The sequence below is a fragment of the Micropterus salmoides genome, unplaced genomic scaffold (assembly GCF_014851395.1).
Source record: "Micropterus salmoides isolate LMB-PRFRI ecotype aquatic unplaced genomic scaffold, ASM1485139v1 Ms_hic_scaffold_14, whole genome shotgun sequence".
In the NCBI taxonomy this organism is placed as follows: domain Eukaryota; kingdom Metazoa; phylum Chordata; class Actinopteri; order Centrarchiformes; family Centrarchidae; genus Micropterus; species Micropterus salmoides.
The window spans coordinates 17,191,105-17,199,769 of NW_024040485.1; the positions used below are offsets into that span (position 1 = coordinate 17,191,105).

General features: G+C 38.9%; 1 long non-coding RNA gene across 1 annotated transcript; it reads left to right on the plus strand.

Annotated features, from left to right (window-relative positions):
* The first annotated feature begins 632 nt into the window (after positions 1–632).
* On the plus strand, positions 633–8,270 carry LOC119903027. The gene is made up of 2 exons (XR_005444394.1): positions 633–909; positions 7,965–8,270. It is a non-coding gene; the product is annotated as an uncharacterized LOC119903027 (long non-coding RNA).
* Positions 8,271–8,665: the final 395 nt, after the last annotated feature.

The window sequence follows — 8,665 nt, forward strand, 5'->3', positions numbered from 1 at the left end:
GGATAAAAACAGTTGTTTTTTGTTATCCGTATACATTCGCATATATGTCGTATCAGCTGAGAGACTCCATCTTCAGATATGAAGGAAATAGTTGTAAGGTATGACATCATTAAGACATCACTGTTTCAAACTTGTCAAACTGGTTATATTATCTGTCCAAGAAAGGGGCACATTTTGCTGTTATTTTCTCGGTAATAGCTGAATATAATAGCTGAAGACAAGTGCAGACAGAGGATTAGAAAACATTCAACAACAGTTTGTAAAAGTGTCTGATACTGAATTGACTGACATGGGAAAAACACTTCAGAATGTGCTAAAAGGAAAGGTACATTACAATTACAAGCCAGCAGGGCTTTCTATCGTTAACTGGCAGGTAATATTCTGGGGGATTCTGAAATAGGAAAAAATATATTGCACATAACACATGGAATACTAATATATGGATATGGACATGTGATTTTATATATGTGCACATACACACACATTTTGCAATTGGACACAAACACACGTAATGGGCTTATACACACATTCAGTGTACCTAATCAGTAAGCAGACAACACTGGTTTTCAGGCCAATGCAGGCACAAAAATCACACAAACACACACACATACAGCCTGGCTCCCTGCCAGACTCCCAGCTGTTGTTATGATGCAACAGCGCTCTTTTGAACCATGGACACAGTTGGAGAAGGAATGGGGGCCAATACAGGCTCGTTAGTGGGTTGTTTTGTGTTGTGCGAGTGTGTTTGTGTGCATACAAAATAAAACAGCCTACAAATAGACAGGACTCACTTGGCGGCTATGAAACCTGAAAGAAAGAGAAAAGGAGTGAGATGTCATCAAACTTCAAACCTCCTGACTGCATGCTGGAAACTGGGGCAGCACCAAGAGATCACAGGGCTGCTTTGCTGTGAGTCTGAGGCCAAAATGTGCTGATTTCCTATCTTTAATTGCCTCGCGAGACGTTCACTTCACTCCACTCAGCCTCAGTTACCTCAGAAGTGTAAATAAGAATCGCTGCTGTGAAATTCTTTCTGTATTCTATATCATTACATCACATGTGGTATACCTTTCTGCACTGCATGTCTAGTATGAAAAAACTGCACTACTGATCACTCATATCATGTATGGGAGACTGGGGATGGTTGTAACACGGGTCAGTTGCAACATGTCCAATTTCTCCAAACAGAGATAAGTTAGGAATCACTTGATTCACTCAACACATGCCCAGTTTAGTCCTTATTGCATGTAGGAAAACGTAGAACCCTGTGGCAGGCACAGGCAATTTTAGAATTTAAAAAAAAGAAAGTATTTTTACTTAGTTTATTTTAGCATTGCCAGCTTTGTAGTTAAACTCATCAAACTTAAATCACGTTTAGTGTGTATATGTAGATTTCTTTCATGCAAATTGTTAATGCTAATGTTTTAGCTGTAAGTTGTAAGGTTAGCTAGTTCATGGCTACAAGAGTTTGGGTTACAACAATGAAATTGTTTAGTTGTATTTAAAATAATTGTAATAATTGTATTAGTATGTCCAAATGTTAGTGTAAGACCTGTTGGCTTCTCTGTGGGCCTGTGAAGCCTGCTCTCAAGGAGTGCCATATGTCTCTTTCTACTGTGACGGTGCAAGGCAAGTAGAAACACACACACTAATGTTTATTATTCTATGACATACAGAAACTAAGATACTTGGATCACCCCTACACACACACACACACACACACACTAATTATGTAAAAAAAAAAAAAAAAAAAAAAACTAATTTAATTGTTGAGTAAAAGCTTTCAATATCATGATTTTCTCACATTACTTATTACATAATGTTACATTTCACCCCAGGGTGTGTTACAACTAACTTACTCCTTGTGTTTGAGACTAAACAATGCATTTCTGTTAGATAACAGTTACACCATTTTATAGCAGACACACATAGTTTGGATCACATTTTGATTACACTGGCTTAAAGGAGCTCCCAGATACAGGCAGAAATGTCAAAAATGTTACAACCATCCGTGGTCTCCCCTACCTGCTTTCCATGTAAAAGTTTGGCTTCATCTGATGTGAATATTGAAAAATTAAATGAAATGTTTAATCACTTCTTATGATAAAAGGTGGGGGCAGTACTTGTAACATAATCACATACATCATAATAAAATCAGGGAGTGTATCCTTGATGAGGAGCTTCATCTATTATTTGAGGAATGAAATTCTCAGTTATTATCAGTTACAAATTATGTTGACGTCACTTGGCGCTGGTGTGATGATGGAAGATACGCAAACAGAGAGACAAGAAGATACAGAAAGAGATGTGTTTTGTGCTGATTTGTGCCCACATTAAAAAGAGAGAGAGAGCGGAAGGAACGTTTCAGTGTTGAAGACAGGAATTGTTATCTCTACTGATGCAATCTATGTGCTCATGCCAGCAGGCACAAATAGAGGAGGGAAGCTTGTTGTATTCTGAGTCCTTTTTAACTGTGCACAGCTGTTCTTTATTGTGGTCCAGAGATGCCCAAAATTAAGCAAAAAAACCCCCCTCAATGTGAGTGATATTAAAAATAGTAACAGTAATTTCTTCAATGAACTTACTTTTCTTTCCAGTGGTTACTTTTGTAGCTGTTGCCTATAGTAACACTGTACTGAGATATGATACCATGGCACTATTGCTATAACAAAGACCAACAGGACTATAAACACAGGCGATCGTACAGGTTGAAAACAAGCATACAGTGTATCTACCACTTTATTTGAAGATAGAAGTGTAAGTAAATTTGTAATCCCTCATCGCACAGGAAAACCAGTAGAGTAGGTCAGAGATGGACCACTGTTCGCTTCACTTTGTTTTCCAAGTAAGTTTGGATAACTTGTTGGTTTGTTTAAAACCTGCATCATTGTCTGGTCCCATTTGACTATTTTGTAATGCCGCTGTGCTCCTGGATATCAGCAGTCTTTTTAGTAAGTGTATTTTCATGACAGATAGAACCAATTGCAAAACAAATGACAGTCCATTTGGTACAAACCGAAATAATCCTTTAATAAGAGAGAACATATGATAAGGACATTTCACTCACATCTCCACACTACTACACACAACTATCGCTGTATGTAAAAATAGTTTTAAAGTATTAATGACATAACCATAATCATTCTGTAAAAAGGAAGAAGCAAAAGGGACATCCCTTTGCTTCTTCCTTTTTAACAGAATGACGCAATACAACCAATATCGACTTTATGAAAGCTCTTACGTTTGTTGAACAGCATCCGGTGGCCTTTTCCAGGAAAAATCCACAGATTCACAGGAAGTAATGCATTTTATGCTTCCCAACAACAACAGCAGTTTGTTATGAATAAATAGAAGATCTCAGTAGATGGCACTGGGAGGAGACAGAAAAGACAATGTCATAAAAACTTAATACACAGGAATTCAAACATATCACATGTCTCTGAATTTCTGGGAAATTTGGGGTTAATAACGCCAAAAATATCAGGAGAATCCTACAGTGTACCACTTTAATAATATTTTTTATTTGAATTCTGTTGCTAAATCACACTGTATGAAGACAAAACAAATATATTGATAAAATCAGACATTTGTAATTGGAATGTGGAATTGAGTGTCCTTGATAAGAGTAGGGGACACCTCCTGGAAATATACGGCATCACCTCCACAGCAGAAAATACAGGATCAGTAAGCTATTTAGAAACTGTACAGCAATTTCAGCGTTAAATCCTTTCCTCAGCAGTATAGCTACTGTACCCAGATGGCTATATGCCAACTCCCTTCAGCAATGTGATCACTTTCTCAGCCCCTTTAGCAAAGTTATCGTCTTGCTTTCTCTTTAATTTTGTTCACAGAAGGATGATTAATGGAGTTGGATGGGTCATCAATTATTACTGATAGGAGATTAACATTCAGTCCAAATCTGTTTATTGAAATGAGGTCACTTTGTCATTGGAAAGGGATTGTGCAGTGTAAGGGAGAGAGACTGCAACATGTCAGAACATGTCAAGCTCACAGACTGCTGACATTTATTTAAACCTACTAATCTAAGAAATGTCTGTAGGAAATCATTAAATATGTCAAGCATGTAGTCACACAGAGGTCTCCTTCTGCTTAAAGTGAGGAGTTAATTACAAGATTTCTGTATGTTGTCACACTTGTTTAAGATGATACTTCCATCTAACATATGATCTCAAGTTTCCATGATGAAGTCACCCACCAACTTCCAAATATAAAATAATTGCCTGTGGAGGGATGCACCTGTAAGGTCGAGGCCAGAAATACTGTGTAGTAGAAAAAACGTGTAACTTACACTAGAATTGCCTCTTTTATGGTTTGTGCAGAGCAAAATCCCCTTATACTGAGAAGAATAAAGTAAGTTAATTTCAAAGAAATCATCATTATCTGATGATGTATTTATGTAACGGGTTGTAATGTTATTTTTAATTTCCATAGTAGCATTAATATTAATGTACAAAAGCCCTGATTGGTTGACAGTACTGATCAGTCTTACAAACTCTCTCACCTGTCTGCCTGTCTCGAATGGTGTGTCTGACAACAGCAGCCAATCAGTATAAAGATCTAAGCCTGTTTTTCATTCAGGGTAAGGTGTCAGTGAATCCAATTCATAGTGCAATGTGTATTTGATATAATCACATGTACCTTACTTGGTAGTATCTTAGCCAAACTCGTAGCTAAACCTTGTTCAAAACAGACCTGCTGATTCCTTGTTCTCTTTGTGTTGTACTCTTATCTTTCTGTTTATATTGTACAAAAATTCACTAGAAAGACTAAATATTTCTTCCAGTTCCTTCACTATCCTTTTTTACTCTCCACTCACATGTTGGTTTTCTCCAGACTGCTTTATTCACGACTCACTTGGGGACAAATTTGTGCCAAAAGCTAAATGATAGTAGCTTTGTGAGCTAGCTGTTGACTTTGTGTGTCTTCTATGTGTGGGTAAATGTATGTGTTGCTCACATTTCGACACGGTTTGTCTTAACTTACAAAACTAACAAAGAGCAGTTGTTAAAGGAAACATTTAAGTGTTTATGTTCCTGTGAAGATTGCTTACTTTGTGGCACTGTTTCTCTCCTGACATTTAAGGGGAAAGAAAAATGACTACAAATCTTTGAAGAAGGCAATGTGGGTGGCATGGAAAAGGAGTCTAAAGAGGGGACATCCTTCCTTTCCTCTGTTACTGTTTCATTGACCCTTGGCCGCGTCTTTTTTTCTTTCATTTATTTTCTTTTCTGGCTTCAATTTGTGTGAGTGTGACTTTTTGTTGGTTGCGGCTTATCCTTCATTTGGGAGCCAGCTGCTGATGTCACATTCCAGCCTGTTAAGGCTACAACGAGTGCATCACACACACTTGTGTACGTCACACACCAGTCGCACAGGAAATGTGTGTTTCCTTTTACGATTCTCCCTCTGTTTTCCATCAAAAGCACAAAGGAGAATGTCATCCACTCTTGTGATGCCAGACTGAAATGTTTTCTCCATGTTTCAGTGAACCGAGAACAGAGACGTTATTTCCGAACTTTTTGAATCCAATCCTGGGCCATTTGTTGGATAGTTTTTAAGAAAGTCAATCTATCAAACATTTTGGAGCTTTAATTACAGCTTACAGCCTTTGTAACACTTTGTCTCTCTATTAAAGACTGACTCACAGATCTGTACAGACTACATGTCTCGCTGTAAACTCTACATCAGCGACAGGGCTGGACTGGTAATCTGGCATACTGGGCAAATGCCCGGTGGGCCGACGCACCTTTGTGGCCAGTGTAATGTAAATTATGTATTTATATAGGCTAACTGTTTTTAAAGAATTTGACAACAATCAGCCCATAAAGTATGGACAGCGGCCCATTGGGTCATTTTCTATACTGACACTGGGCCAGCCCAATCACATCTATTACTAGCCCCCACTCCCTCTGCTCTGTTTCTTGCGTTACTTTCTTGGTTTATTTGCACAATAAGCCTGGAATGCAATGTAAATATAGAAGTGTTGTCCAAAAAAATTAACAAGCTTCTGGTTACTGCATTATATTCTATTATATTTTTATATTCTGAATTGTCACCTGCCACCTGAATTTTGTGCTTCCCTGGTGCAGAAAATGTCTCCAAAAAATGTCCCCTGTGTGGAGGAAATTAAGTGTTCAATGCTCAAAATCTTCTGGGGGAGGACCCCTGGACCCCCCTATCAACTATTTCATCAATAATTTTTTTTCCTAAATATTAGGCCTATTAAAATATATTCTTGTGTAGTTGTCATGGCCCCAATCTTGTGCAATGTTACGTCTCATGGGCTAAGTGTTTCATCACACCCCTAATCTGAGCCCTTAAGTGGAAGGATGGATTGGTGAGGGGTGTCAGGCCGATTTTGGTGGGCCGCCTGGGCCAAAAATGCCGGGGTTGATTTTTTGTCCCAGTCCAGTCCTGTTCAGTGACATGCATTATCCCCTCACAAGGTTTTGTGAGCTAAAAACTACCAGTATTGTTTTTAATGTCATCTTTCCCCCCTAAAATAGTCAGAAAGGAGAGTTGACAGGTAAAAACAGGACCGGCTTTATTAGACCCACATGCTTCAGCTTCCCCCTTAGTTGCTTTTGCTAAGCCTGATGTGCTTTCCATTACAGCACATAACATGTGCAGTTTACAATTTGTATACCAGTGGCAGGCTTACCACTCATAATTGACATTCATTTATGAAGCATTGTGTTTGTTCAACAAAGGGGGATTAAAATTTTTAGCCAATGACTGTGGATCTTGTGTGCTGAAATGACTGCGAGCAGATTTTATAAGCCGCAGAAACTAGCATGAGCTAATGCTATGCTTAAACTTTGCGATTTGGCTGAAAATGACTTTTTGCTTTTTTGCTTATTTGTGTCAAAACAAGAACATGTAGAGGCCATGACTTCAGCAACACTTGTAGTATGAAAAAGAATGTTATTGGCCGACCAATGCGTTTCAGCTTCATGGCCTTCATCGGGGTCATCATAAAACACAACACAAAGAACATTTAAACAGGATAGGCATGAAGCGGAGAAAAATAAAATAGGACAACCAATCATATTCATCCACACACATATCATCCAATGGGGCACCTACACATAGATTGGCTGCGTATATAGTCAGGCGGTTTTCAGGCCAATCATATGAACAAAATGAGAGCCCATAAAACGATCTTAAATACACACTTGATGGTTGCACACATGATGTAATGCTTGAAGACTGAGTTTAAAGCTGCATGTCCCACGCTAAAAATCAGCATCCTTCTGAGTTGATGATTCATGTGTAGGACATAGAAATAAAGAAGCAGCATTGTTTAGGGTAGAGCTACTAATAGCTATAGTTCTGTATTCATTTATAAATAAAAATGTATTTGAAATATGACTAATTCTAATGTAACCCTTGAATTAATTACTATAAAAACCTCAATTGGAAAAGCAACACAGTTTTTGTCCAATATGTTTCACTTTGACAAGAGTAAAACTGTGGAATAATGATGATTTTGGCAAAGGTAATGCTATCTGATGCAAGTTTGTGTGCCAAACATGAGTCAGATAGCATTACCTGGGGTTGGTTGAGTATAAACCTCCCCAAACCACATAAAGAGAGACAGAGCTGCTATTATTACTCTAAACTCTGGCATACTAGCATGCGCGCGAGATCATAATTTCAGCAGGGAAGCTGGCCGAGTCCGATGACTGGACAATCATTGTTCGGTGGCGGGGTTTAGCAAATGGTCACTAGTGGTTGTTATGGTGCGTTCCATTTACCTCGGAAGTCAGAGGGCGGAGCTGAGAATGACAGCTGGGGGACTTCCCATGATGCAAAAAACTCCTCTCTTTTCCATTCCCTCTCCATCTGTATGCATTCTTATCCCATTAATGCATGTTACTAACTTGACTTCATTCCTCTCCCTTTCTCGCCCCTCTTCTCTCTCCTTCTGTCCCTTTCTGAAGGTGTTTCTGGCTCTGGAGCTGTGGAGTCTGGATCTGTGTTTCCTGGTTTCCCGCTGTCCCCATGTTCCTGCTCAACACCCGTTGCTACAGTTATTATCATTAGTCCTAGTATTTCTGTGTGGATATTATGTTGGCTGCTTATCCCTCACCATCTCTCCACCAATTGAATTGAATTGTTTGCCTATTCAGGAAGCTTTATTGAAAGAAGCGTACAGGGAAATATACTTTTGGTCTCCTATAGAACATTCCAATATTTTCTATACACAGATGGAGTCCTTTGAATTATATTAAAACATGTGTCCTGTTTCTCATGTTTCCTGTTTGATGTATTTTTCTGTGTTCCTGCTGCGTCTTTCTTCTTACTCTTTGGTGTTTCAGCTGGGCTCATTATTCATCCTCTCTAATGATCAGTCACAATATCTCCTGCTGTGACAACAGAGCATGAAACAGCACTAAAACCAAAGTCAGTGCATCAGGAAGTCAAACATCTGGCGGATCTGGAGAGAGAGAGAGAGAGAGAGAGAGAGGGGAAGACTTCAGCTAGACATCTAACTGCTGTGGGACAATTTTACTTAATTAGTAACTTCTGTTTTCTCAAGAGCTTTCTCTCTCCCCAGCCCCCTTCAATGTGTGTGTGAGAGAGAGAGGCCATTGTAATGCTCTTTCCTCATGAATTCCAGCCGAGCCCACAAGCCAAGGCC